This window comes from Hyperolius riggenbachi, chromosome 6 (genome assembly GCF_040937935.1).
Source record: "Hyperolius riggenbachi isolate aHypRig1 chromosome 6, aHypRig1.pri, whole genome shotgun sequence".
Taxonomy (NCBI): domain Eukaryota; kingdom Metazoa; phylum Chordata; class Amphibia; order Anura; family Hyperoliidae; genus Hyperolius; species Hyperolius riggenbachi.
Window position 1 is genome coordinate 238,067,910 of NC_090651.1, and position 27,827 is coordinate 238,095,736.

The window sequence follows — 27,827 nt, forward strand, 5'->3', positions numbered from 1 at the left end:
GAGTGACTCTTTTATCAACTGTAGACTGAAATATGCTGGAAGAAAGATCTGTGTTCTTGAAATTTCCCATCATAGGCATAGTTTCCTGAATCGCAACTAGGTGAGCATCAAATGCTCCTGTAACATCAGTGCAATGAGTACTGACTAAATCACTTTAGGATAGCCCCTCCCCGCTGCCTCCATAGGTTTAATGGAAGAGATTATTATTATTATTATTATTATTATTATTATTATTATTATGTATATATAGCACTGACATCTTCTAGTGATGTCACTGTCACTTACTGTCCTCCAATGAGCTCGCAATCTAATGCTTATCATAGTCATACTCTAGTGTACCCAAAGCTAATTGGTGGTGGAGTCAAACGAGTTACCAGTATACTTTTGGGATGTAGGAAGAAACTAGAGTGCCTGGAGGAAAGACACAGAGACAAATGGAGAACATACAATTTCCATGCAGATAGTGTCCTGAGGTTGACCCAGGTTTGAGCTGGGATCCCTAGTCCAAACGGGAATACTATGCACATAATTCCTTTTTACCAGAATTCTGTACACAAGTGATGCTTTAGCTACGGCTTGTTCGACTGATATTTTTGTATCTAACTCTGCTTGTTCCCTACACACTGTCCACAGCTGTCCATCACAGTGTGGTGACACATACACAGTACATGGGATCTGACTCACATGGCTCCTGTGCTTCCCGTTCTCTATTGATAAATTAAGCTATGTGTCACTTTAATGAACCAATAGACAAGCGTGGGAGATTGCAAATTTTGCATACTGTTTTGCAACAGCTTTTGTGTTTAGAATTATAGGTCATTGTGATGTGCAGCTCTCTATGAAGGCAATCTCTGATTATATATTTTTCCTCAGTTGCGAACTGATTGTTGCAAGTTTGCTTTCTTGGATTGTGCAAAAAATCATTTCCATCTTATTCAAAGCAAAACAAAAGTCAAATGAGGAAAGCAACCTGATATTCAAAGGTACAGTAGTAACAATGATTAAAGTCCTATTTTTTAAAATTCCTTTGGTATGTTTTGTTCATAACCGCATTGCCGAGTGTGCCTGCAATCACCATACCCTGCTCACTATTATATGATCTATGCCTCTCCTGGGGCCATATGCAATTCACTTTTTCACCTGAGTTTTCTCCTAGGTGATAAATTCACAACTTGTAAATAAAACCCCCAGCAAGCAAACAAATACTCAAAATAATTTTGACAGTACTTTTTTACCTACCTTTTGGTACTTTGTTAGTTGAAAGCGCTGGAAAGTTATTTTAAATCGAAGATTAAAAATTATCTCCTAGGAGAAAACTCAGGGGAAAAAGTGAATTGCATATGGCCCCTGGTCTTGCTTAATAGCCTTTTATTGAGTTCCAAAATAATAAACTCTGATACCTCTGTACTGCCATTGTCCAGCAATGATCCCTGTGGGCATCTATTCTTTAAAATGTACTCTTCAGTCTCTCCTCCAGGCCTTTCCTAATACAAGTTTCATTTGCAGCTGGATGTAATGAAGCCCCGTGAGGATGATTTCAGGTACAAAGCTTGTGATTAAAATTGGAAACTTTAGTTCCACATTAAAGTGCCAAAGGTTCGGATTACTTTTTACTGTACATTACATATATACAATTTTGTTTCTTGGGTTTTCACTAGAGGTTAGTCTAGATGTGTACTTTATTTATAAGCTCCACGAAGTTAAAGTTTTTGTATTTAGCAGGAATTGAGGAGTTTGTGTTATGCTTGTGTGCGCTACTACCAAGATTTATATTTATCTTGGATGTGAAACATGTGCATATGTTTCTTAACGTCTTCTCATTATCTCGCAGGTTGATGTATGGTTCTTACCAAGTACAGTCTATCTTTTTACATTCCTAAACATGAGAACACCTATTTTCGTGGTTAAGTGATTTTATTGGAACTCAGTGGTTTATGATCCTGCTTAATGAGACATGTGCACTGCAGCCATAGGCTCAGCGAGGGAGGATGATTATAGAAGCAGGTCATGGTATCAGTAGGTGAAGAAGGTCATTTGGTAACACTTCCTTTCTTCAGAGCCTGGTGGTCCGGACGCTGTAGATATTGGGTTACCTTTGTGTCCAGCAGCTGATGTAACTGTGATGCATTACACCCCAGATATTGATCTTCTATACTAGAGATGAAGATCACAAACTTTCAGTGATATGTGGAAAACAACGCAAATCTATACATTGCAGTTAAAATGTAGTGTATAAATACACATTTGTTGTCATTATATGTGTAATACTCTTACTGTGGCTGGTCTTTGGACCACTGCTAGGCCTCAGTCTTATTGTCAAAGTCTTATATCACCCAGAGACATCCAACCTGGCTACTTGCATCATAATACACTGTAGTAGATGGTGATCGACACCCTAAAAAAGAAATAAATAGAAAAAATCGGGATCCCATATGGTACAGTACGTTACAAGTAAAATGGCAAATGTAAAAAAAAAAAAAAAAGGTTGTGGTACTCACAAGGGAAGGTATGAATGTATGTGTATGAATGGGCGGTTATTGAGGTTAGCCACCTCTCCCTTTATTATTTTAGCTGTTTCCTGTGAAATTGGTGAGAGGCCTCCTCCTACTTCTAGGACCCTGTAACTAACTTCCAAGATCAGACTAAAACTCTGCTACCTTGTTCTGGCAGTGCTAGTTCCCAAAGACCAACACTAGGTGGCACATGCATGCACATACACGGCCTAATTTTGGCATGATAGAGATAGCTGTGGGAGCGATTTATTGGTATAATATATACATACAGTGGTGTGAAAAACTATTTGCCCCCTTCCTGATTTCTTATTCTTTTGCATGTTTGTCACACTTAAATGTTTCTGCTCATCAAAAACCGTTAACTATTAGTCAAAGATAACATATTTGAACACAAAATGCAGTTTTAAATAATGGTTTTTATTATTTAGTGAGAAAAAAAACTCAAAACCTACATGGCCCCGTGTGAAAAAGTGATTGCCCCCCTTGTTAAAAAATAACTTAACTGTGGTTTATCACACCTGAGTTCAATTTCTGTAGTCAGCCCCAGGCCTAATTACTGCCACACCTGTTTCAATCAAGAAATCACTTAAATAGGAGCTATCTGACACAGAGAAGTAGACCAAAAGCACCTCAAAAGCTAGACATCATGCCAAGATCCAAAGAAATTCAGGAACAAATGAGAACAAAAGTACTGTAATTGAGATCTATCAGTCTGGTAAAGGTTATAAAGCCATTTCTAAAGCTTTGGGACTCCAGCGAACCACAGTGAGAGCCATTATCCACAAATGGCAAAAAACATGGAACAGTGAAGAACCTTCCCAGGAGTGGCCAGCCGACCAAAACTACCCCAAGAGCGCGGAGAAAACTCATCCGAGAGGCCGCAAAAGACCCCAGGACAACATCTAAAGCGCTGCAGGCCTCACTTGCCTCAATTAAGGTCAGTGTTCACGACTCCACCATAAGAAAGAGACTGGGCAAAAACGGACTGCATGGCAGATATCCAAGGCGCAAACCACTTTTAAGCAAAAAGAACATTAAGACTCATCTCAATTTTGCTAAAAAACATCTCAATGATTGCCAAGACTTTTTGGAAAATACCTTGTGGACCGACGAGACAAAAGTTGAACTTTTTGGAAGGTGCGTGTCCCGTTACATCTGGCGTAGAAGTAACACAGCATTTCAGCAAAAGAACATCATACCAACAGTAAAATATGGTGGTGGTAGTGTGATGGTCTGGGGTTGTTTTGCTGCTTCAGGACCTGGAAAGCTTGTTGTGATAGATGGAACCATGAATTCTACTGTCTACCAAAAAATCCTGAAGGAGAATGTCCAGCCATCTGTTCGTCAACTCAAGCTGAAGCGATCTTGGGTGCTGCAGCAGGACAATGACCCAAAACACACCAGCAAATCCACCTCTGAATGGCTGAAGAAAAACAAAATGAAGACTTTGGAGTGGCCTAGTCAAAGTCCTGACCTGAATCCTATTGAGATGTTGTGGCATGACCTTAAAAAGGCGGTTCATGCTAGAAAACCCTCAAATAAAGCTAAATTACAACAATTCTGCGAAGCTGAGTGGGCCAAAATTCCTCCAGAGCACTGTTAAAGACTTGTTGCAAGTTATCGCAAACGCTTGATTGCAGTTATTGCTGCTAAGTGTGGCCCAACCAGTTATTAGGTTCAGGGGGCAATTTCTTTTTCACACAGGGCCATGTAGGTTTTGAGGTTTTTTTCTCACTAAATAATAAAAACCATCATTTAAAACTGCATTTTGTGTTCAATTATGTTATCTTTGACTAATAGTTAATGGTTTTTGATGAGCAGAAACATTTAAGTGTGACAAACATGCAAAAGAATAAGAAATCAGGAAGGGGGCAAATAGTTTTTCACACCACTGTATATATATATATATATATATATATATATATATATATATATATATATATATATATATATATATATATATATATACATATATACATATATACATACATATACATATACATATATATATATATATATATATACATATATATACATATATATATATATATATATATATATATATATATATATATAGCTGCCCATAACTATTCATACCCCTGGCAAATTTTGACTTAAAGTTACTTTTATTCAACCCGCAAGTCATTTTTTGACTGGAAATTACATAGGTGTCTCCCAAAAGATAACAAGACGATGTACAAGAGGCATTATTGTGGGGGAAAAAACATTTCTCAGCTTTTATTTACATTTTACCAAAAATGTCCAGTCCAAAAGTATTCATACCAGTCTCAATAATCAATAGAAAAGCCTTTATTAGCTATCAAACACTTCCTATAATTGCAGACCAGCTTTTTGCATGTCTCCATGGGTATTTCTGCCTATTCATCTTGAGCAATGAGCTCCAAATATTTCAGGCTTCTTGCCATAACCCTGATCTTTAGCTTCCTCCACAGATTCTCAATTCCAGTCAGGATTCTTGCTTGGCCACTCCACAGTGAGATTTTCCACAGTGCAGAATATCTTGTATTTTTTAATAATACTTTCCCTTTCCTGACTTGTGAGCAGCCACAATGTGCAGCCGCAGGTCCTCACTGAGCTCCTTTGTCTTAGCCATGATTGTCTACAAACCAACTGCAGAGAGCTGCTGTTTTTCACCTGTTGAGTTGATTAAAACAGCTTTAATCAGTTAATCAGGGTAATTAAGATGCTTTAGAACAGCTTGGACTATTTGGAATGGTATATAACCTTGGATTTTCCCACAGACTGTGGCAGTTTGTGAAGGGTATGATTAATTTTGGACTAGACACTTTTTGTTCAAATGGAAAAAGTTGAGAAATGTTTTTTTTCCCACAATAATGCCTCTAGTACATCGTCTTATTATCTTTTGGGAGACACCTATGTCATTAACCGTCAAAAAAACCACTTGCTAGTTGAATAAAAGTAACTTTAAGTCAAAATTTGCCAGGGGTATCAATAATTATGGGAAACACTGTATGTGTATATATATATATATATATATATATATATATATATATATATATATATATATATATATATATACATCTTGATCTCAGCAACAGTACCGGGCTGTGAAGGCAAAAAATCACTTTGTAACATTCAAAGCTGCCACCGGTCACATTAAAAGTTTATTTCGGAAAACTATAAGTTTAGAATTTGTTATAGAGGCTGTGGCATAGCTTCAATTCATGGAGCCTCAAAACATTACAACCCATTTCCCATCTACCCATGGTGACCTCCACAGACTGGGCACCCATCTGCCTGGGGTCAGTCAATTAAGTGTGGCCACAATGACCCCCTCCCCTCTACCCACCCATACTAAATGGGGCCACAACACCACCTGATCTGGAGGATGGACTTCTGCATCAGAGGGAGCAGGGCTAAGTAGTTGCCGCCCCCCAATGACATTTGCACCCCCCCCCTTTGCTCCCTCTATGGTTATGCACCTGTCTAGAGGTGAGAACCACAGTATTGCCAAGACTCTCTACAGCACTGCGGAAGATGTTGACACTATATAAATACTAAATCATAACACATAAGGACACAACCTATCTCCTAACCCAGCCATAGACTGCAGGGACTCTTCCAAAGTGTTATTAGACTTGAGAGTCAATTGTCAATATTTGCTTATAAGAAACGTCACATGCAGGAGCTGTTTTTGCTTTCCATGGCCTGGATGCTCTTTGGCACTAGGCTTCACACCCAGTAGATGTTGCTCCATGCCATTCTGGCAACTGGGTCCATGAATGGAAGGTTCACAACCATTACCATCTCATTGTTTCCGTTGCTGTTTCCCAATACATTACCTCAGGCCATACCTCATCTGGCTCTACTTGTGCAAGATATATGAAACACATTGGGCAAGATTCACAAAGCTTTTTCACCTGTTTTCACCTTATCTGTTACATTGTTAAGCTTCCAAAGAGCAAAACTATAATATAATTAAGGTAAGAAAAGTAATATTGAAATCACGTTAATCGGGAACAACTTACTTTAAGTGATTATTTTGCTTGTAAATGTGCTGAAAGGTTAATTTCATAAATTAGGTGATAAGTAAGACATTTATGAGAAGTTTTGTGAATAGAGCCCATAGAATCAACTTAACTTTGTCACTAGTTTAACCTAGTTTCCATAGAGACAGGGCTCTGTAGGGTTCTTATTGTACCTTAATACATGATCAGGGGATTGGTTAATTTTGTAAATCTATCATAGGAGGGGAGTAGCAGCTTCTCTCCTGTAGATGCTTAATTTTGCCATGGATATAACTGTTGTGCTGCGTCAGATGTTGTTAGCAGTTATTGCTATTCTCAACAGGAATATATCATGTGTCTGGAATATACATACCACAGGGGCAGAGTCTCCTGCTGCAGGATACATTGTAAGTAGTATTCCAACTGTGCGCTGACTTAGCCTAAGTTGTCCAATGGTATGAATCATCGTGAGTCAGCATGCAGCCACTATTAGGATGCTTACAGTGCATCTTGTAGTTGTCAGTTTTGGTTCGATAAGGAAAAAAGACGTGCACCATCAAATTCCATTCCGCAAAGAGAGCTTCTTTATTGCAAAAAAAAGTATACAAAATCCACATGGATAAAAATGAAGTCTAGCTAATCCATTTCCAGGCTCAAGGTAAGATATAACAACTGTGATTTCAGCCTTGGATGAGAGTAACAAGGGGTGAGTAAATAGAGCTAGTGGCCAATCACGACGGCCATTGCGCGTGTATCACGCTTGCTCACATGGGGGGCCAGGCTGCTATGGCCATGGACTAGGTTAGGTTCACACTAGACATTGAATGAACTTTTTTCCAGAGCGGAGGTACAGGGGTAAACAGACATATCAACAGATCCTGTCTTATCTATAGGATCTGTTCAGACATGTCTATTTTCATCTGTCATCTCTGTTGTACCAGAAGGCAAAGTCCTGTCTTGCACACTTATTCTGGACATTACATATGCTATGTATGCCTATAGGCACAATGCATGTCTATAGAAATGGTCTACACCTATTCTAATTAGGGATTTCAATGGAAATCAGACAAAACAAAAATATCTAATATCCACGACTAGACACCTCTCAAATCAGCTCTCCATTGCTATCCGTTGTTAAAACGCATGCTACAATGGACAACAATGGGTACAAAAAACGGGTATCGGCGGACACAATGGTTCCATTAAAAATGTTCATTGGATCTGTTGGGGCTGTACACACTGACATTGCTGACATTGTTTATATCACAAATTGTTTACATCAAGTGATTCCCCTCCCTGCACTGTCATTATGTAGTTGGTCAGCACTAGACAATCTGAGAATGGCCAGAGTCCTTTGGATTTGTGGAGAGGGTTGTGTTAAAGAGGACAGGTGTGCAATAATTATGATTTTCTGAATTGCATCTATGGGTTTTATTTACAAAGATTGCAGTGAGCTGGGGTAGCCTGTATATTCATTAGTAGTGTTGACATGTTCGAGTAGTTCGAATTTGAAACTTTGTTTTGAATTTTTATGATCAGAACATGATTCTTCTTAAACATGCACACCATGCAGGGGGTGATAAGTCACCCTTGTCGCCACTGTGTTCCAAATCATGTTCAAGCTCTCCAATACTTCCTTCTTCACAGCCAGAAGGAGGAAGCATTGGAGATCTAGAATGCAACATTAGGCGTGACAGGCAGAGGCGGCTACAAGGGTGAGTTAACACCCCTTTCCCATTGCAGGTGGGCATGGTGCTCAGCAGACCTCCCTGGTCCATTGGGGTGGCCAATAATAGGGTACTGTTTTTTTGGTGGTACCTTTTACCCCAATATCAGAGCAATTAGATAAGCACCCCTACCATGGGTAATGTGTACAATGGTGTACTTATTTATTTATTTATTGTATTTATAAAGCTGTCCCTTTAAACATTTGTCCAACGTTTAAAAGTTAGTGTTAATATAAACATGGGGGTTGGTTTTTCGATTAATTTAGGTCATTTGATTGAAGCCTTTCTCTTATTAATTGCATGGAACATGAGCATAGCTACCATTGCTTGTGTATATTTACTAATAGACATACAGTATATACATACATATTTCACCTCTTGTTTCCCCCTATTACCCCACAAGGGCACCCTTTTATGTCTTGGATTGTGTTATACATTTTATTCATCATGTTACCTTTGTCACTGTATTTATCAATTCTGTATATTGCACCAATTCTGTATATTGCACCAATTCTGTATATTGTACCAATTCTGAATATTGCACCAATTCTGTATATTGGACTAATTCTGTATTTTGTACCAATTCTGAATATTGTACCAATTCTGTACATTGGACCAATTCTGTATTTTGTACCAATTCTGTATATTGCACCAATTCTGTATTTTGTACTAATTCTGTATATTGCACCAATGCTGTATTTTTGTGTATTGGTGCATACCATTGTCTGTATTATTATGTACCCCATGTTTGTTACTTAGTTTGTCCGGTACCATGGAATATGTTGGTGCTTTTAAAATCAATAATAGTATATATATATATATATATATATATATATATATATATATATATATATATATATATATATATATATATATATATATATATACACTATACTATCAGTATACTGAGGCTGCGTACTCCAAGTTTTCTATTCCAGCTATTTTATTTCTCAGAATTCAACAGACTAATTAACTGTCAACTGATCTGCTTGTTTTGGCTAAAAGCTAATAAAAAGGTTACTGCTATACAATGGTCTTGACTATGAATGAGTCAGAAGGAGAAGTGGTTGAAAAAAATATCTGATATGAATAATAAAGTTTGCAGGATTTTGGCATGTCCAAGCACTGTTTTCTATTTAATCTTAATCTTTTTGTATAAATTTGTTTAAAATGGGGTTATGAGATTTTTCATGGTGAGAGAAATCTTAAATGAAAGTACAGGGAGTGCAGAATTATTAGGCAAGTTGTATTTTTGAGGAATCATTTTAATATTGAACAACAACCCTTTTCTCAATGAACTCAAAAAACTCATTAATATCAAAGCTGAATATTTTTGAAAGTAGTTTTTAGTTTGTTTTTAGTTTTAGCTATTTTAGGGGGATATCTGTGTGTGCAGGTGACTATTACTGTGCATAATTATTAGGCAACTTAACAAAAAACAAATGTATACCCATTTCAATTATTTATTTTTATCAGTGAAACCAATATAACATCTCAACATTTACAAATACAAATATAAATGTCCACAGCGCTAAAAGTTAATAACTCTTTATTGATGCAAGATAAATACAAATGAAGTTCCTTCTGATTCTAGGCCCAATACAGAGCACCTTCCCCTTTAAATCACATCCACTCAAGGCACACAACACTCACTCAGCCTCACTGCAGTGAGATAATCCTCAACAAATGTGATCAAAAAAAGGGATAACAGTAAAGAATCAAAAAATGATCTTTGAAAAATTCCAAAATGATACTGATTCTGATAATTTTCTGCTAAAAAACAACCTGATTGGTGTATCCAACGTATGCACACAGTGGTTTATATAGAAGTAGCTTCAATAGTCCTCCTCATAATCCAATAGAGATTGATAGATCTCCACATATACTCCACAATTAAATGGCACTGTCAATGTTAGGAAGCCCAATGTCTATTATCACTCGATATGGAGGATCTTAACATTACCCTCCAGCCGTCCGGATATGTTGCAGACCGGATATACAGCGGGTCCCAGCACTGCCTCAATCCGCTCACTCTGGCCAGACTGGTGAAAGCGGAGAGGCTGTGCGCATGTAAGTGTAACAAGTCCGGATCCTCCGGACAAGTTCCCGTATGTCCGGTATGTAGGTGGGAGCGCTCCACAGCGGTGGATTTGTTTCCAGTGACCTCACTGTTACGTTCAGGCGAAGGGACGCTGACGTTTCAAGGGGTACGCCCCTCTTCTTCAGAGCTACCAATCAGCCTTCATCCGCCACTTTTGAACGCTTCCCCTCCTTACAGATCCGCCCCTTCACCATGGAGACCAAACAGCACTGTTTAACTTAGATCTCCCAGCGCTTACAGGTCCTACATGGTCACAGCATACTTTATACCTCCATCCTTCAGTGAAAGTTCATTCCATAATTATATATAGTGTATACAGATACTTACTGCCTTCAACACTTGTTGTAAAAATAAAATAAAAATAAAATAAAATAGAACTTATAAAAATAAAAACAGTTCTTTAGAATGTGTGTATGTAATACATACAAAAAAAGGCTTTCAGGTATCATAAAATTGCATGCATACGAAATTGAGTTGGATGATCTCAGCTTAAAAAACCATATAATTCAAAATCACAGTTTAACCCTTTTGGGGTCATAGTGTCCATCTTAAAAATCCATGCTGATTCAGTACGAGATAACTTCCTGATATAATCCCCTCCTCTCCATTCCTTCTCCACTTTCTCCACGCCACAAAAAAGAGGAGCCCCGTATTTGGCAATTGTGGGGCACCTTATAATGCAATAATAATGGATGTTTTTCGTATCCTCTAGATATATTATATAGATGCTCTCCCATTCTTTTCTTCAGTGTACGTTTCGTACGCCCTATATATTGCTTTTTACAAGGGCAACTGATCATGTAAATTAAACCTTTGGTGGAACATGAAAAATTGCCCTTAATTGGTAATGATTCACCATTGTGGAATGAGGTTACCTCCTGTCTTACTCTCACACCTCCAATCGCTTCACACATACCACGATCTCCACATCTTCTAAATGTTCCACCTTTACATTTTTGAAGGAAAGGGGGATTGGATACTGTGGGTGCTATATATTATCCCACATTCATACTCTTTCTGTAAATAATTTTAGGATGATTCTCCAAGTGTGCACTTAACAACTCATCTTTAGAGTTGGGCCGAACGGTTCGCCTGCGAACGGTTCCATGCGAACTTCAGTGGTTCGCGTTCGCGTCCCGCAGGCGAACCTTTGCGGAAGTTCAGTTCGCCCCATAATGCACATGGAGGGTCAACTTTGACCCTCTACATCACAGTCAGCAGGCCCAGTGTAGCCAATTAGGCTACACTAGCCCCTGGAGCCCCACCCCCCCTTATATAAGGCAGGCAGCGGCGGCCATTACGGTCACTCGTGTGCTGCCTGCGTTAGTGAGAGTAGGGCGAGCTGCTGCAGACTGTCTCTCAGGGAAAGATTAGTTAGGCTTAACTTGTTCCTGTCTGGCTGCATACCTGTTCTGTGAACCCACCACTGCATACCTGTGCTGTGAACCCACCACTGCATACCTGTGCTGTGAACCCACCACTGCATACCTGTGCTGTGAACCCACCACTGCATACCTGTGCTGTGAACCCACCACTGCATACCTGTGCTGTGAACCCACCACTGCATACCTGTTCTGTGAACCCACCACTGCATACCTGTTCAGTGAACCCACCACTGCATACCTGTTCAGTGAACCCACCACTGCATACCTGTGCTGTGAACCCACCACTGCATACCTGTTCAGTGAACCTGCCACTGCATACCTGTTCTGTGAACCCACCACTGCATACCTGTTCAGTGAACCCACCACTGCATACCTGTTCAGTGAACCCACCACTGCATACCTGTTCAGTGAACCTGCCACTGCATACCTGTTCTGTGAACCCACCACTGCATACCTGTTCAGTGAACCCACCACTGCATACCTGTGCTGTGAACCCACCACTGCATACCTGTGCTGTGAACCCACCACTGCATACCTGTTCAGTGAACCCACCACTGCATACCTGTGCTGTGAACCCACCACTGCATACCTGTTCTGTGAACCCACCACTGCACACCTGTGCTGTGAACCCACCACTGCATACCTGTTGTGTTCAGTAAACCCGCCACTGCATACCTGTTCTGTTCAGTGGACCCGCCACTGTATACCTGTTTAGTGACCCCACCACTGCATACCTGTTGTGTTCAGTGAATCTGCCACTGCATACCTGTTCTGTGAACCCGCCACTGTATACCTGTTCTGTTCAGTGAACCCGCCACTGCATACCTGTTCTGTTCAGTGGACCCGCCACTGTATACCTGTTCAGTGAACCCACCACTGCATACCTGTGCTGTGAACCCACCACTGCATACCTGTTCTGTGAACCCACCACTGCATACCTGTTCAGTGAACCCACCACTGCATACCTGTTGTGTTCAGTGAACCCGCCACTGCATACCTGTTGTGTTCAGTGAACCTGCCACTGCATACCTGTTCTGTGAACCCGCCACTGTATACCTGTTCTGTTCAGTGAACCCGCCACTGCATACCTGTTCTGTTCAGTGGACCCGCCACTGTATACCTGTTCAGTGAACCCACCACTGCATACCTGTGCTGTGAACCCACCACTGCATACCTGTTCTGTGAACCCACCACTGCATACCTGTTCAGTGAACCCACCACTGCATACCTGTTGTGTTCAGTGAACCCGCCACTGCATACCTGTTCTGTTCAGTGGACCCGCCACTGTATACCTGTTTAGTGACCCCGCCACTGCATACCTGTTCTGTTCAGTGAACCCGCCACTGTATACCTGTTCAGTAAACCCGCCACTGCATACCTGTTGTGTTCAGTGAACCCGCCACTGTATACCTGTACTGTTTAGTGAACCCGCCACTGCATACCTGTTGTGTTCAGTGAACCCGCCACTGTATACCTGTACTGTTTAGTGAACCCGCCACTGCATACCTGTTGTGTTCAGTGAACCTGCCACTGCATACCTGTTCTGTGAACCCGCCACTGCATACCTGTTGTGTTCAGTGAACCCGCCACTGCATACCTGTTGTGTTCAGTGAACCTGCCACTGCATACCTGTTCTGTGAACCCGCCACTGCATACCTGTTGTGTTCAGTGAACCCGCCACTGTATACCTGTACTGTTTAGTGAACCCGCCACTGCATACCTGTTGTGTTCAGTGAACCTGCCACTGCATACCTGTTCTGTGAACCCGCCACTGCATACCTGTTCTGTTCAGTGGACCCGCCACTGTATACCTGTTTAGTGAACCCGCCACTGCATACCTGTTGTGTTCAGTGAACCCGCCACTGTATACCTGTACTGTTTAGTGAACCCGCCACTGCATACCTGTTGTGTTCAGTGAACCTGCCACTGCATACCTGTTCTGTGAACCCGCCACTGTATACCTGTTCTGTTCAGTGAACCCACCGCATCAGTGCGCATACCTGTGCAGTTAAGTGAACCCACCTACCTACGTGAGTGCACGCAGTGTGATATACCACTCCGTGCATACCCGATATGGACAAAACAGGTAGAGGAAGAGGTAGTGCCAGAGCCAGAGGAAGGCCACCCGGCAGGTCTGCGCGAGGTCGTGTAAATGTAATTTCGTGTGGACCTGGCCCACAGTACAGTGCTCGGAAGAAGGCACGTCCCATCACGTCCCAAGATTGTCAGGACGTGGTTGAGTATTTAGCGACACAGAACACCTCATCTTGCTCAGCCACCAGCGCTACTACTAGCACCACTTCCGCTGCATTTGACACTTCGCAAGAATTATTTAGTGGTGAAATCACTGATGCACAGCCATTGTTGTTACAGCCAGATGAATTTTCACCAGCTCATATGTCTGCGTTACGCGGCAACACTATGGATGTAACGTGTAAGGAGGATGAAGAACCTACTGATGGTGCATGTTTGGATTTTTCTGAGTCAAGCGAAGCTGGGCAGGATGACTATGATGATGACGATGATAGGGATCCTCTGTATGTTCCCAATAGAGGAGATGAAGAGGGGGACAGTTCAGAGGGGGAGTCAGAGAGTAGTAGGAGGAGAGAAGTTGCTGAAAGAAGCTGGGGCAGCTCTTCGTCAGAAACAGCTGGTGGCAGAGTCCGGCACCATGTATCGCCACCTATGTACAGCCAGCCAACTTGCCCTTCAGCATCAGCTGCTGAGGTCCCCATAGTGCCCACATCCCAGGGTGGCTCAGCGGTGTGGAAATTTTTTAATGTGTGTGCCTCAGATCGGACCAAAGCCATCTGTTCGCTCTGCCAACAAAAATTGAGCCGTGGAAAGGCCAACACTCACGTAGGGACAAGTGCCTTACGAAGGCACCTGGAGAAAAGGCACAAACAGCAATGGGATGGCCACCTGAGCAAAAGCAGCAGCAGCACACAAAAGCAAAGCCACCCTCCTTCTCCTCTTCCTCCTCCATCAGGTGCATTATCTGCTTCTGCCGCTTTCTCCCTTCCACCTTCACAGGCACCCTCCTCCACTCCGCCTCTGCCCTTGAGCGGTTCCTGCTCCTCTGCCCACAGCAGCAGTCAGGTGTCCATGAAGGAAATGTTTGAGCGGAAGAAGCCAATTTCGGCCAGTCACCCCCTTGCCCGGCGTCTGACAGCTGGCGTGGCGGAACTGTTAGCTCGGCAGCTGTTACCATACCGGCTGGTGGACTCTGAGGCCTTCTGTAAATTTGTGGCCATCGGAACACCGCAGTGGAAGATGCCAGGCCGCACTTATTTTTCGAGAAAGGCCATACCCCAACTGCACCGTGAAGTTGAGAGGCAAGTGGTGTCATCTCTTGCGAAGAGCGTTGGGTCAAGGGTACACCTGACCACGGATGCCTGGTCTGCCAAGCTCGGGCAGGGCCGCTACATTACGTACACAGCCCATTGGGTGAACCTGGTGGTGAACGATGGCAAGCAGGGTGCAGCGGACCAAATTGTGACACCTCCACGGCTTGCAGGCAGGCCTCCTGCCACCTCCTCTCCTCCTGCTACATGCTCTTCGCTGTCCTCCTCCTCCTTGGCTGAGTGGCAGTTCTCCTCTCCAGCTACACAGCCCCAGCTCCGCAGGGCCTATGCTGCATGCCAGGTAAGACGGTGTCACGCCATCTTAGACATGTCTTGTCTCAAAGCGGAGAGTCACACTGGAGCAGCTCTCCTGGCTGCTCTTAAGAAACAGGTGGATGAGTGGCTGACCCCGCACCACCTGGAGATAGGCAACGTGGTGTGCGACAACGGCAGCAATCTGCTTGCCGCTTTGCATATGGGGAAGCTGACACACATACCCTGCATGGCACATGTCATGAATCTAGTGGTTCAAAGATTTGTGGCAAAGTACCCTGGCTTAGCAAATGTCCTGAAGCAAGCCAGGAAGTTCTGTGGGCATTTGAGGCGGTCTTACACAGCCATGGCACGCTTTGCGGAAATTCAGCGCAAAAACAACATGCCAGTGAGACGCCTCATTTGCGATAGCCCGACTCGCTGGAACTCGACCCTGCTCATGTTCTCCCGCCTGCTAGAACAGAAGAAAGCCGTGACCCACTACCTCTACAACTACAGTAGAATGAAACAGTCTGGGAAGATGGGGATGTTCTGGCCCGACAACTGGACACTGATGAAAAATGCATGCAGGCTCATGCGGCCGTTTGAGGAGGTGACCAACCTGGTGAGCCGCAGTGAGGGCACCATCAGCGACTTAATTCCCTACGCTTACTTCTTGGAGCGTGCTGTGCGTAGAGTGGCGGATGAAGCTGTGAATGAGCGTGACCAGGAACCGTTACGGCAGGAACAGGCATGGGACCAATTTTCATCAGACCCAGCTGTTTCCTCAACACCTGCGGCAGCACAGAGGGGGGAGGAGGAGGAAGAAGAGAAGTCGTGTGCAGAAGACGAGTCAGACTCAGAGGATGATGAGCAAGGTGTTTCTTTGGGGGAGGAGGAGGAGGGGACAGCGGCAGGAGAACAACCGCAGCAGGCGTCGCAAGGGGCTTGTGCTGCTCAACCTTCCCGTGGTATTGTTCGCGGCTGGGGGGAAGAGGTTGACTTACCTGACGTCACTGAGGAAGAGCAAGAGGAGATGGAGGGTACTGGATCCGACTTTGTGCAGATGTCGTCTTTTATGCTGTCCTGCCTGTTGAGGGACCCCCGTATAAAAAACCTCAAGGGGAATGAGCTGTACTGGGTGGCCACACTACTAGACCCTCGGTACAGGCACAAAGTGGCGGACCTGTTACCAACTCACCGGAAGGTGGAAAGGATGCAGCACATGCAGAACCAGCTGTCAACTATGCTTTACAATGCCTTTAAGGGTGATGTGACAGCACAACGCCAGCAAGGTACCACTGCCACTAATCCTCCTCCCGTGTCCACGCAGTCAAAGACAGGACGCTCCAGTGATCTCATGGTGATGTCGGACATGCGGACGTTCTTTAGTCCAACGCCTCGCCGTAGCCCTTCCGGATCCACCCTCCACCAACGCCTGGAACGGCAGGTAGCCGACTACCTGGCCTTAAGTGTGGATGTAGACACTGCTGTGAACAGCGATGAGGAACCCTTGAACTACTGGGTGCGCAGGCTTGACCTGTGGCCAGAGCTGTCCCAATTTGCCATCCAACTTCTCTCCTGCCCTGCCGCAAGCGTCCTGTCAGAAAGGACCTTCAGCGCAGCTGGTGGCATTGTCACAGAGAAGAGAAGTCGCCTAAGTCACAAAAGTGTTAAGTACCTCACCTTTATCAAAATGAATGAGGCATGGATCCCGGAGGGCTGCTGCCCGCCCCAAGACTAAGTCAGTCCCCGCACACACAGCATCTCTGCCTGCACGCCGTGTGACTGGCTGCCTGGCCTGCCCCAAGAAGACTAAGTCGCTCCCAGTCCCTCCACACAGCATGTCTGCCTGCAGGCCGCTTGACTATCTTCTCCGCCACCACCAACAGGGTCCGGGACTCCAGGCGGATTGCTGAACTTTTTAGGCCGCTGCTAGCAGCGGCCACTGTAATAATTTTTCTGGTGCGTGTACATGACTGCCTAATTTTTCTGGCTGCACTGCGGGCAGCTGCAACAACAAAAGAAAAGGCATGTACATGCGCCCATTCCCCTTCGTGATCATTACCTTGCCGTGGTGAAGGGGCTTGCGTATCACAATGAAGCAATGACCGTCGCCTAGATGAGTGTCTCGGGGGGCACACAAATGATAATAAGGTCGTTGCTTCATTGTGGTCAGACCAAATTTGATCAGCTGGACAGTCACTGTTCTGTCATTCAGCTACATCAGCCAGGCGACCATATGGGCTGTAAAGCCACCAAAACCTGCACTCTCGCCATGGTGCGCACCAGTCCAGCACGGCCGTCACTACACAAACAGCTGTTTGCGGTGCGTTACACGGTGAGTTTGGTGTGTCAGTGTGAAGCAGTACCTTAATTACACTACCTGATTGATGTATACACATGCAAGATGTTTTAAAGCACTTTAGGCCTGTCATTTAGCATTCAATGTGATTTCTGCCCTTAAAACGCTGCTTTGCGTCAAATCCAGATTTTTCCCGGGGACTTTTGGCATGTATCCCACTCCGCCATGCCCCCCTCCAGGTGTTAGACCCCTTGAAACATCTTTTCCATCACTTTTGTGGCCAGCATAATTATTTTTTTTTTTCAAAGTTCGCATCCCCATTGAAGTCTATTGCGGTTCGCGAACTTTAACGCGAACCGAACCTTCCGCGGAAGTTTGCGAACCAGGTTCGCGAACCTAAAATCGGAGGTTCGGCCCAACTCTACTCATCTTCTCTTAATATGCCCCAATATTTGTTAACAATACTCTTAACCTTACCGGCCTGTTCACAATAATCCATAAGAATGGTTGGACACGACTCTGACCAAGTTATTGTTCCTCTTTTGCCTGCCAGAAGTTCATCCCTATCCTTCAAATCCGTCTCTTCCAAAGCTGTTTTTAAAAATTCACCCTCATACCCTTTCTCTCTAAAACGGTCACTAAGAACCTCAGCCTCTTGTAAAAAGTCTTCCGGTCTGGAACAATTACGTTTAAGATGAAAGAATTGTCCCTTTGGCACGTTCATAAGCCACTTAGATAGGTGGCAACTATCAATGTCTATGAAACTATTACAATCTACAGGTTTAAAATAGGTACGGGTATGTAGTGTATCTGATTCAACAAATACACTCAGATCTAAAAAATTTTAGATGTGTGTGTGATGGAGCATTGTCCTGCATGAAAATCATGTTTTTCTTGAAGGATGCAGACTTCTTCCTGTACCACTGCTTGAAGAAGGTGTCTTCCAGAAACTGGCAGTAGGACTGGGAGTTGAGCTTGACTCCATCCCCAACCTGAAAAGGCCCCACAAGCTCATCTTTGGTGATACCAGCCCAAACCAGTATTCCACCTCCACCTTGCTGGCGTCTGAGTCGGACTGGAGCTCTCTGCCCTTTACCAATCCAGCCACGGGCCCATCCATCTGGCCCATCAAGACTCACTCTCATTTCATCAGTCCATAAAACCTTAGAAAAATCAGTCTTGAGATATTTCTTGGCCCAGTCTTGACATTTCAGCTTGTGTGTCTTGTTCAGTGGTGGTCGTCTTTCAGCCTTTCTTACCTTGGCCATGTCTCTGAGTATTGCACACCTTGTGCTTTTGGGCACTCCAGTGATGTTGCAGCTCTGAAATATGGCCAAACTGGTGGCAAGTGGCATCTTGGCAGCTGCACGCTTGACTTTTCTCAGTTCATGGGCAGTTATTTTGCGCCTTGGTTTTTCCACACGCTTCTTGCGATCCTGTTTACTATTTTGAATGAAACGCTTGATTGTTCGATGATCACGCTTCAGAAGCTTTTCAATTTTAAGAGTGCTGCTTCCCTCTGCAAGATATCTCACTATTTTTGACTTTTCTGAGCCTGTCAAGTCCTTCTTTTGACCCATTTTGCCAAAGGAAAGGAAGATGAAAGAGGATGATGTGGTCAAAATACTCATTTGCCTAATAATTCTGCACTCCCTGTATTTTGTAGGCTGTCATTGCTTACCTGTTATTCTGGGCTTTTCACAGATTAGTTATGTTAGTTTAACAACCAGAGATGTCTGCCATTGCAGTGTATTGCCAGCAAAAGTCCACAATTGTTCCCCATTTCCCAGTCAGGATATCTCTGACCACCCCCAACATGAAGAAAATGATTCCATCTCCATGTCTTACCTACCTCCCCCCCCCCCCCCCCCCCCCCGTCCTACCTATGCTACCTAAAACATCACTTGAGGCAAGATCACTTGAGGTCTTTCCTGAGATCACTTACATATCAACATACTTTCAATGTGTCTGTTGTGCATCTGCCATTGCACTACACAATCTGACTACAAATCCTTCCAGCCTGCAGAGTTTCAGAGTCCAGGTGTAACGATTGGTGTCAGCTAAACAGATTTTCTGATTATTGGTGATCTGCAGTATCACCAATAATGCAGATGCTATACCTGATTATGTGGTGATCTGCAGAATCACCAATAATGCTAGTATAGTCAGACACAGGACTACCAATGTGAGATAGTGTTTGGTGCAACAGTGATGAGGAATATGAAGTCTCCCGAGGAGCGGGTGATTTAGACAATACTGCAGCCTTTGATCACCTGAAGAGCAGGCGAGTCAGGCTGTATTGTAATCAGTAGACACCTGGGGAGCAGGTATCACCAACTGAGCTACAGAGAATGATCACCTGAGGAGCAGATGATTAAGACTATACTGCAGCCAGTGGACACCTGAGGAGCAGGTGTTACAGACAGTGCTGCAAAGGATATTCACCTGAGGAGCAGATGATTAAGACTACACTGCAGCCAATGGACACCTGAGAATCAGGTGTTACGGACTGTGCTGCAAAGGGTATTCACCTGAGGAGCAGGTGATTAAGACTACACTGCAGCCAGTAGACACCTGAGGAGCAGGTGTCTACAGACAGTGCTGCAGTTGAGCTTCACCTGAGGAGCAGGTGTAAAGCCACAGATCCCTCGACAGTGGCTAAGCCCACTGGTGGGGTAAGAAAGGTCAGACAAGCAGAGTCGGCAACGTACGGACAGATAAGGTACAAAGACAGAAGACTGATTTAATGTTAGGTTCAGGCAGTGTTGGCAACATGAATCAGATGAGCAGAGGTACAGAGTCAGTAAGCAGGAGAATAGTCAACGGAAACAGAAGGTCATAACAGATAATACAATAAACTAGTACTTTAAGCTATCAACAGAATCTGGCTAAGTGTGGATCCCCAGCTCCGGCTGGTTCTAGCAGACTTTGGGATTTGACTAGGTCTGAGCGCTTACACGTTAGCATTTGCAACAGCAGACAAGGAACAACTGATAGGCATGCTGTATATATACTGGGAGCGCTCCTTAGCGCCGCCCCAGTCACTCAGCCAATCGGGATCAGTGTTGGGGTCAGCTGACCGGCTGATCAGCTGACTCCCCTTCTGCTTGCATAAAGCTCCTGCCTGTGCGCGCGCACGTGCGTAGACCTCAGTCTATGTGCGACTGAGAGACCAGGCAAAGCTCCATCATGTAACAGCGCGGCGGAGGCCGCTGGCTGAGACAGCCGCCATGTCGCTCAGCGCTGCGGCGGCCTCCCCCACATTCACCATAGTCCCAGGCACAGCTCCATTATGTACCTGCGCGGCGGAAACCCCCGGCTGAGACGCGGAGATAGCCGCCATGCTGCTCCCTGTTGCGGCGGCATCTCCACTATGCTTTACACCAGGACCACAATCTGTATACTGACAAGCTCAAAGGAGAGTCATGGGTAATGTTTTCTACAGTGACAATCTTTGCCCACACGTAGTTTTCACATTCTATTTACGACTCAAAATCAGAGGGCTGACCCTGAAAAAGTTTGGGCAGAGCCAGGGGGGGAGGTGATTTTTTCCATTACCCTTAGAAGTTTAGCCTGTATGTAACTTCTTAATTCATAGTTCAACTTCCATAATACTTCTTCAGGTGAATTTGATATTTGAATATACAAATCGGACATTAGACTGTTTTGTTCTCCCACTTACATGGCTACTAAATGTGACGAACCTGTCATGCTGCATTCTTCAGAAACTGTTATTTTGAAGTTATCTTGACAAGGCCGTGGGGGAACACTGATTACACCGTTTGAAATCAGGACTTCAAATGTAATCCAGCAACAAGGTGTATTTAGAAACCTTCCCAGTCAGAAGTTATGACAGATATGAACCACCTTTCTAAGCTCCTAGTTGAGGAGGTCATCCCTAGATCAGTGCTGCAAAAACAGGGTAACTGGATAAAGGACTGATGTAATAAATGCTTTGTACAAGCCCTTTGAAGCTCATGTGTATCTATCGTTTATAGCTTTATGGCACTTGGAGGAGCTGTGTTTTTCTAAGGGGCGTTATCAGTTATGATCTGTTTCTTGTGAGAAAAAGGGATAGCTGATCTTAAACGTCCCAAATCATGAAACTAATATACTCTATGGAAAGGGGGTTCCCTGTAATGTGGACCCCAATCCCTATGGTTAGGACCCACCCACATGATAAGTGCAACCATAGCTCCTCCCATTAAGGTCCTCTTTTATATGTTTACATTTACTTTAAATGTTATGATTTCACGATAGTGGTCCTTTAATCAATCACAAAACAAAACCACTGAAATATGAAAGAGGTATAACAGCCATTGGTAAAGCATCCTTGATCATTTTTGTATCAGTTTAGTGCACATCATTGCAGTTTTGACAATATTTTGGTTCAGTATATGTTACAAAGCATTTCTCAAGAGAAATTAAGGGCAAGTAAATGTTACAGAACTCAATTTATAAATTTCTAACAAGGAGGAAATTAGCAATCTCGTCCAATTCAAGTTCTAATAAAAGGCATGATTAATGGCAAAGCTCTTGGAAAGCAGGCAGGGATCCATTTGTCACAGAGCGATAAGAAGTTTACTTAAAGCAAATTAGTTGAAATAAGAAATATGTTTCAATTTTTTATCATTTGCTATTGCTATTCTCGTAGTCTGCGGAAATGCTGGACTTCGCTTTAGCAAAAATAAACCTTTCAGTAACATGAAGTGCATTTCTTTGCTCCTGAATTATGGAGGGGTTAAAGAAAAGTTCCCACAACACAAAGCAAACTGTTTCACAATGCGGGATGAAGGCCAACAGAAATTCTCCAGATAATTATTTTACACAAATTAGTAGAAAACTACATGCTGAGTTGATGAAACTAGTTAAATTACTGTTAAGTTTCAAACGGAATCAGAAATAAGTGTCATATGTAGAGTCATTTCTGATTTCCAATGAGAGGACAAGTGCATTTATAACCTACATCAAAAATATATCAAGGTGGCACTATCAATTATGAACTGTCAGAAGGAATCCACAAAATGGACTTATGAAGCGATCATCACAGTGATCCAAATTATCCAAACTGCACAATAACAAAAATGCACAGTAACGTAACAACCAACCTTTTTCATAAAAACGAGAATCAACTGGGACAGCAGGTCAACCACACGCTAGTCGCTCACTCTGCAGTATCTAATGTGCTTGCAAGTGACTGTGCATACTATTGCACTCACCAACCACAATTAAGCCAGCCAGCACTCACACAACTTCTGGATCCCAATATCACAACATATGTCCTGTGCATTACGTAGGGTGCACAACTAGGCCACTGAGACAGAGAATAACAGAACGTTGCCTTGGCCCTGGCTGGCAGGTGACATGGTTTGCTTCTCTTTTCAGGGAATTGAAAAAATTGTCCCTTCTAAGAGGGGAGGTGACATGTATAACAGGCTATTAAAAAAAAGAGGCTTTGTGGATTTTTTTATGGGTATCAGAATCCCACATGGCCTCAATGCAAGGTGAGATCTTGCTTTAACAACATAACCTTTGTGGTGGTTATTATTTCCATCATTCCACTTTCTCTTGCCATATTTAGCTAGTCTTAGTCCTATCTTTGTATTGTATCTAGAACAATATTTTTATGGATTGTTTTATTCATTGTTGCATTTTGGTTTTATTGTTTTAGACGGTCTGGGGACTAAGGCAGATCCTTGCCTCTTTAAATAATTTAATTATCTGTGGGTCAATTAGGTGGTGGCCACTCCCATGTGGGTGTGATCAGGGCTGTAGTTAGGGTTTGGGCTCCCCTAGGCATCCCAGACCTATGACGGCCCTAGACTACAATACATACACTACACAATACATACATACACATAGGAGTATGGTAGGGATTAGATTGTGAGCCCCTTTGAGGGACAGTTAGTGACAAGTCAATACATACTCTGTACAGTGCTGCGTAATATGTTGGCGCTATATAGTATAAGTACAGTATAAGTAGCCAGGTCTATAGGTGTCTCCAGTATAGACATACTATAGGTGTCCCCAGTATAGATAGCCAGGTCTATAGGTATCCCTAGTTTAGGTAGTAATCAGGGGTGTAACTAGAAATCAATGGGCCCCCTTACAAACATTTGGATGCCCCCCCCCCCATAGGTGCCAAATATTCGTAATGGGGCAGCTTTTCACTATACAATAATCGTAATGCAGCAATGTTTCACCATAAAATAATAGCAATGAGTGAAGCATTTCACCAGAAATTAATCATAAAGTGGGAAGCATTTCACCAGTAAATAATCACAATGTGTGCAACATGTCAGCAGAAAATAATCACAATGTGGGCAGAATTTCAGCAGAAAATAATAGCAATGTGTGCATCATTTCACCATAAAATAATCGCAATGTGTGCAGCATTTCTGCAGAAAATAATTGCAATGTGTGCAGCGTTTCAGCAGAAAATAATCACAATGTGTGCAGCATTTCAGCAGAAAATAATCACAATGTGGGCAGCATTTCAGCAGAAAATTATAGCAATGTGTGCAGCATTTCAGCAGAAAATAATCACAATGTGTGCAGCATTCCAGCAGAAAATAATCGTACAGTGGGCATCATTTCAGCAGAAAATAATCGTACAGTGGGCAGCATTTCAGCAGAAAATAATCGTATAGTGGGCAGCATTTCACCAGAAAATAATCACAATGTGGGCATCATTTCAGCAGAAAATAATCACAATGTGGGCAGACTTTCAGCAGAAAATAATCACAATGTCGACATCATTTCAGCACAAAATAATCGCAATGTGGACAGAATTTCAGCACAAAATAATCGCAATGTAGGCAGCATTTCAGCCCAAAATAATCGCAATGTGGGCAGCATTTCAGCAGAAAATAATCATAAAGCGGGCAGCATTTCACCAGAAAATAATCTAAATGTGGGCAGCATTTCAGCAGAAAATCGTACAGTGAGCAGCATAACACCACAAAATAATAGGTGTCCCCAGTTTAGGTAGTAGTTCTGTGAGAGATCGCGGGAAAAGCCGCTGCATGTGCTGCTGAGCAGGCGGCTGATTCCGCGTCCAGTGCGGCGGTTTGCACGCGGAAGCGTGTGTTTGGTAACAGGGCAGAACGCGGAAGAGCCGCCGCATGCAACAACAGTAAGGGTCTGTTAGTGGGTCTGTTAGAGTCTGTTAGTGCACATAGGCTTAGGAATACACGCGAGCGCTGAGAGGCAGAATTCTTATACTAAGCAGGAAGAGTCAGCTGACCACACCGATCAGCTGACTCCAGAGCAGGATACTATTGGTTGAGCAATTAGGGGTGGTGCTGGATAGCACTACTCCATATATAGTTCCTGCTGGTCACTTGCAAGTTGTCTGCCGTTGCGATCACTACGTGGAAGCACTCAGACCTAGTCAGATCCTTCAGTGTGTTTGAACCAGGTGGACCTGGCAATTCACACTTAGCCAGATTATTTGAATTGTATTCTGTTTATCCTTAAGCTAGTTCCAGGGTGTAGAGACCAAGGACCTCACACCCAGCTTAGGGAACTGTGTTATCATCTGTGTTATACCTCAAGCTAGTTCCAGGGTGTAGAGACCAAGGACCTCACACCCAGCTTAGGGAACTGTGTTATCATCTGTGTTATACTTCAAGCTAGTTCCAGGGTGTAGAGACCAAGGACCTCACACCCAGCTCAGGGAACTGTACTACCATCTGTGTTATCTTTCAGACTAGTTTCAGGGTGCTGAGACTACGGACCTCGCACCCAGTCTAGGGAACTGTATTATCATCTGTGTATACTTCAGACTAGTTCCAGGGTGCTGCGACCAAGGACCTCGCACCCAGAATAGGTATTGTTTGATATATGTTATGACTTATAGCTTTTCTGACTACTCCTCTGTCTTTTGATTCGGTACCTCGCATATCTGATATTCCGTTGCCAGACCCTGCTTGACTTGGATACCGAATCAGCCTTCTGTCTTTGTACTTTATCTGTCAGTGTGTTGCCGACCCGGCGTGCCCGACCCCGAGAGCTATCTCTCCCCTTAAGAGATAGTCTCCAGATCAGATAGTGACATCCACCTTAGGTGTCACTCACTCTCTGGCCCTTCCTGTCTCCAGCCTGACTCCTCCACTTGGAGATCCTCAGGCTGCTGGAAGGTTCCTGTGCTCCCAGAGCAGTGTCTCTTTACTGTTATATCGCTTGCTCTGCAGGTGCATCACTCAAAGTATTACTGTTACACCAAACACTCACATACCTATAGGTGTCCAAAGGTTAGCTATATATCTGTATTATTGGTGATTCTGCAGATCATCAATAATCGGGTATATATCTGCATTCTTGGTGATACTGCAGATCACCAATAATCAGATTCTCTCTGCGTGCTGACACCAATCGTTACAAGTTCTAGGTGTCCCCAGTTTAGGTAATAGGTCTATAGGTGTCCCCAGTTTAGGTAGTAGGTATATAGGTGTCCCCGGTTTAGGTATATAGGTGTCCCTGGTTTAGGTATATAGGTGTCCCCCAGTTTAGGTAATAGGTAAATAGGTGTCCCCCAGTTTAGGTAGTAGGTATATAGGTGTCCCCCAGTTTAGGTAGTAGGTATATAGGTGTCCCCAGTTTAGGTAGTAGGTATATAGGTGTCCTCCAGTTTAGGTAGTAGGTATATAGGTGTCCCCCAGTTTAGGTAGTAGGTATATAGGTGTCCCCAGTTTAGGTTGTAGGTATATAGATGTCCCCCAGCTTAGGTAGTAGGTATATAGATGTCCCCCAGTTTAGGTAGCCTGGAAGGGGGAGTGGGCACACACAGTAGCAGGGAAGGGGGGACGTCTTCCCCCCCTCACCTGGGGCTCCAGATCCCCCTTCCCAGCTTTCCCCTCAAGACTCGAGTGCAGAGTGGCAGCCAGCGAACATCTTACCTCTTCTGCGCCCGAGGGAAACTCTGTATGCCGCTGCCTGGTCTAGTGACATCACTGACTAGACCGGCCAGCGGCATGCAGAGTTTCCCTCTCGTCAGTAAATGTAAAAACCTCGGCCGGCCAATGCCACTCTGCTGGAGAGGGGGGGGGAGCAAGTTCCCCTCCATGTGTGTGTGCTCTCTGCCGCAATCTCACGGTCTCACACTAGTATGGGAACCACTATGAATACAGGGCAATGGGCTGTATGCTTCATTTTGTGTTACAATGAGAGGCATTGTTCAGTTCAGGGTTGGGCCACTCACTTTGAGAAGCTCAACACAGGACAATGAGCACAGAGGTATCTCCTCTGTTTGCTGTTACAATGAGAAGGAATGACAGTGTGGTTTTGCCCAGGGTTGAGAAGAATAGTGTATGCTATTTACTGTTGTAAGAAAGAGATTGGGCTCTTGGGGAGGAGACAAGCTGCAGAGGCATGAGGTTACTGAGGAGCTGGAGATGGGTCTCACCTTACTGCAGGGTGTACCTGTTCTAACTGGGTGAGATAGAAAACATATGTCAGCTGAATCAGCTGAGATTTTAGTTCTCTTACTTGATGCCTGTAGAGTTCTGGAACGTCTAGTCCACTGTTTTGTTGACCCCAGCCCAGACTTGGGACTTGCTAAGACTAGTCCATGGCCACATCTTACCTTAAAACAGTCCTGCACTGAACAGAACAAACGTGGAGATATCACTTTTTTACGTGTGTTGCAGGTATTGATTTTAAAATAAACATATTTTTTAGATAATATTTCTAAAATTTTAAGATTTGTTATGTTGTATTGTATCATTTTCAAAAAATATGAAGTTTGCTTAATTTGTGAATCATCACATTCATTTTTTATTTACATTTTACACAGTGTCCCAACTTTTTGCAAATGAGGATTTGGTTTCCTAGCGATGGTGGCAGATGGCAGCAGTAGACCTCAGCATAAACTGCTCGGTGTGGCCAATCAATAAGTGCAATTTTGTTATCCTTCCATAACTCAGAATGTGTTGACAGTGTATTTTATCAAGCCATACACTTTCGTTCTTAACTTATGTCTATAACCAAAGCCACAATAGGATGAGAATGTTTTCCTTGAAGTTTTATATCTTATTAACAAATTCTTCACTATAATTGTGTTTCTGGATTTTTTAACAGTTTCCAGATTTTGTCCAACGGGAACCCAAGTGACCCCTCACTGTTCAGTGACTACATGGAGAATCTTTGAAGATAGATAAGTCAGAGAATAAAAGAGAGAAGTCTTAGAACTCACTGTAAAAATGGAACAT

The 27,827-nt window shown here is 43.6% G+C and overlaps 1 long non-coding RNA gene across 1 annotated transcript; it reads left to right on the forward strand.

Moving 5' to 3' along the window:
• Positions 1-35: 35 nt before the first annotated feature.
• LOC137522689 (uncharacterized) lies at positions 36-27,827 on the forward strand. The gene is made up of 3 exons (XR_011022405.1): positions 36-100; positions 1,466-1,541; positions 27,697-27,827. It is a non-coding gene; the product is annotated as an uncharacterized lncRNA (long non-coding RNA).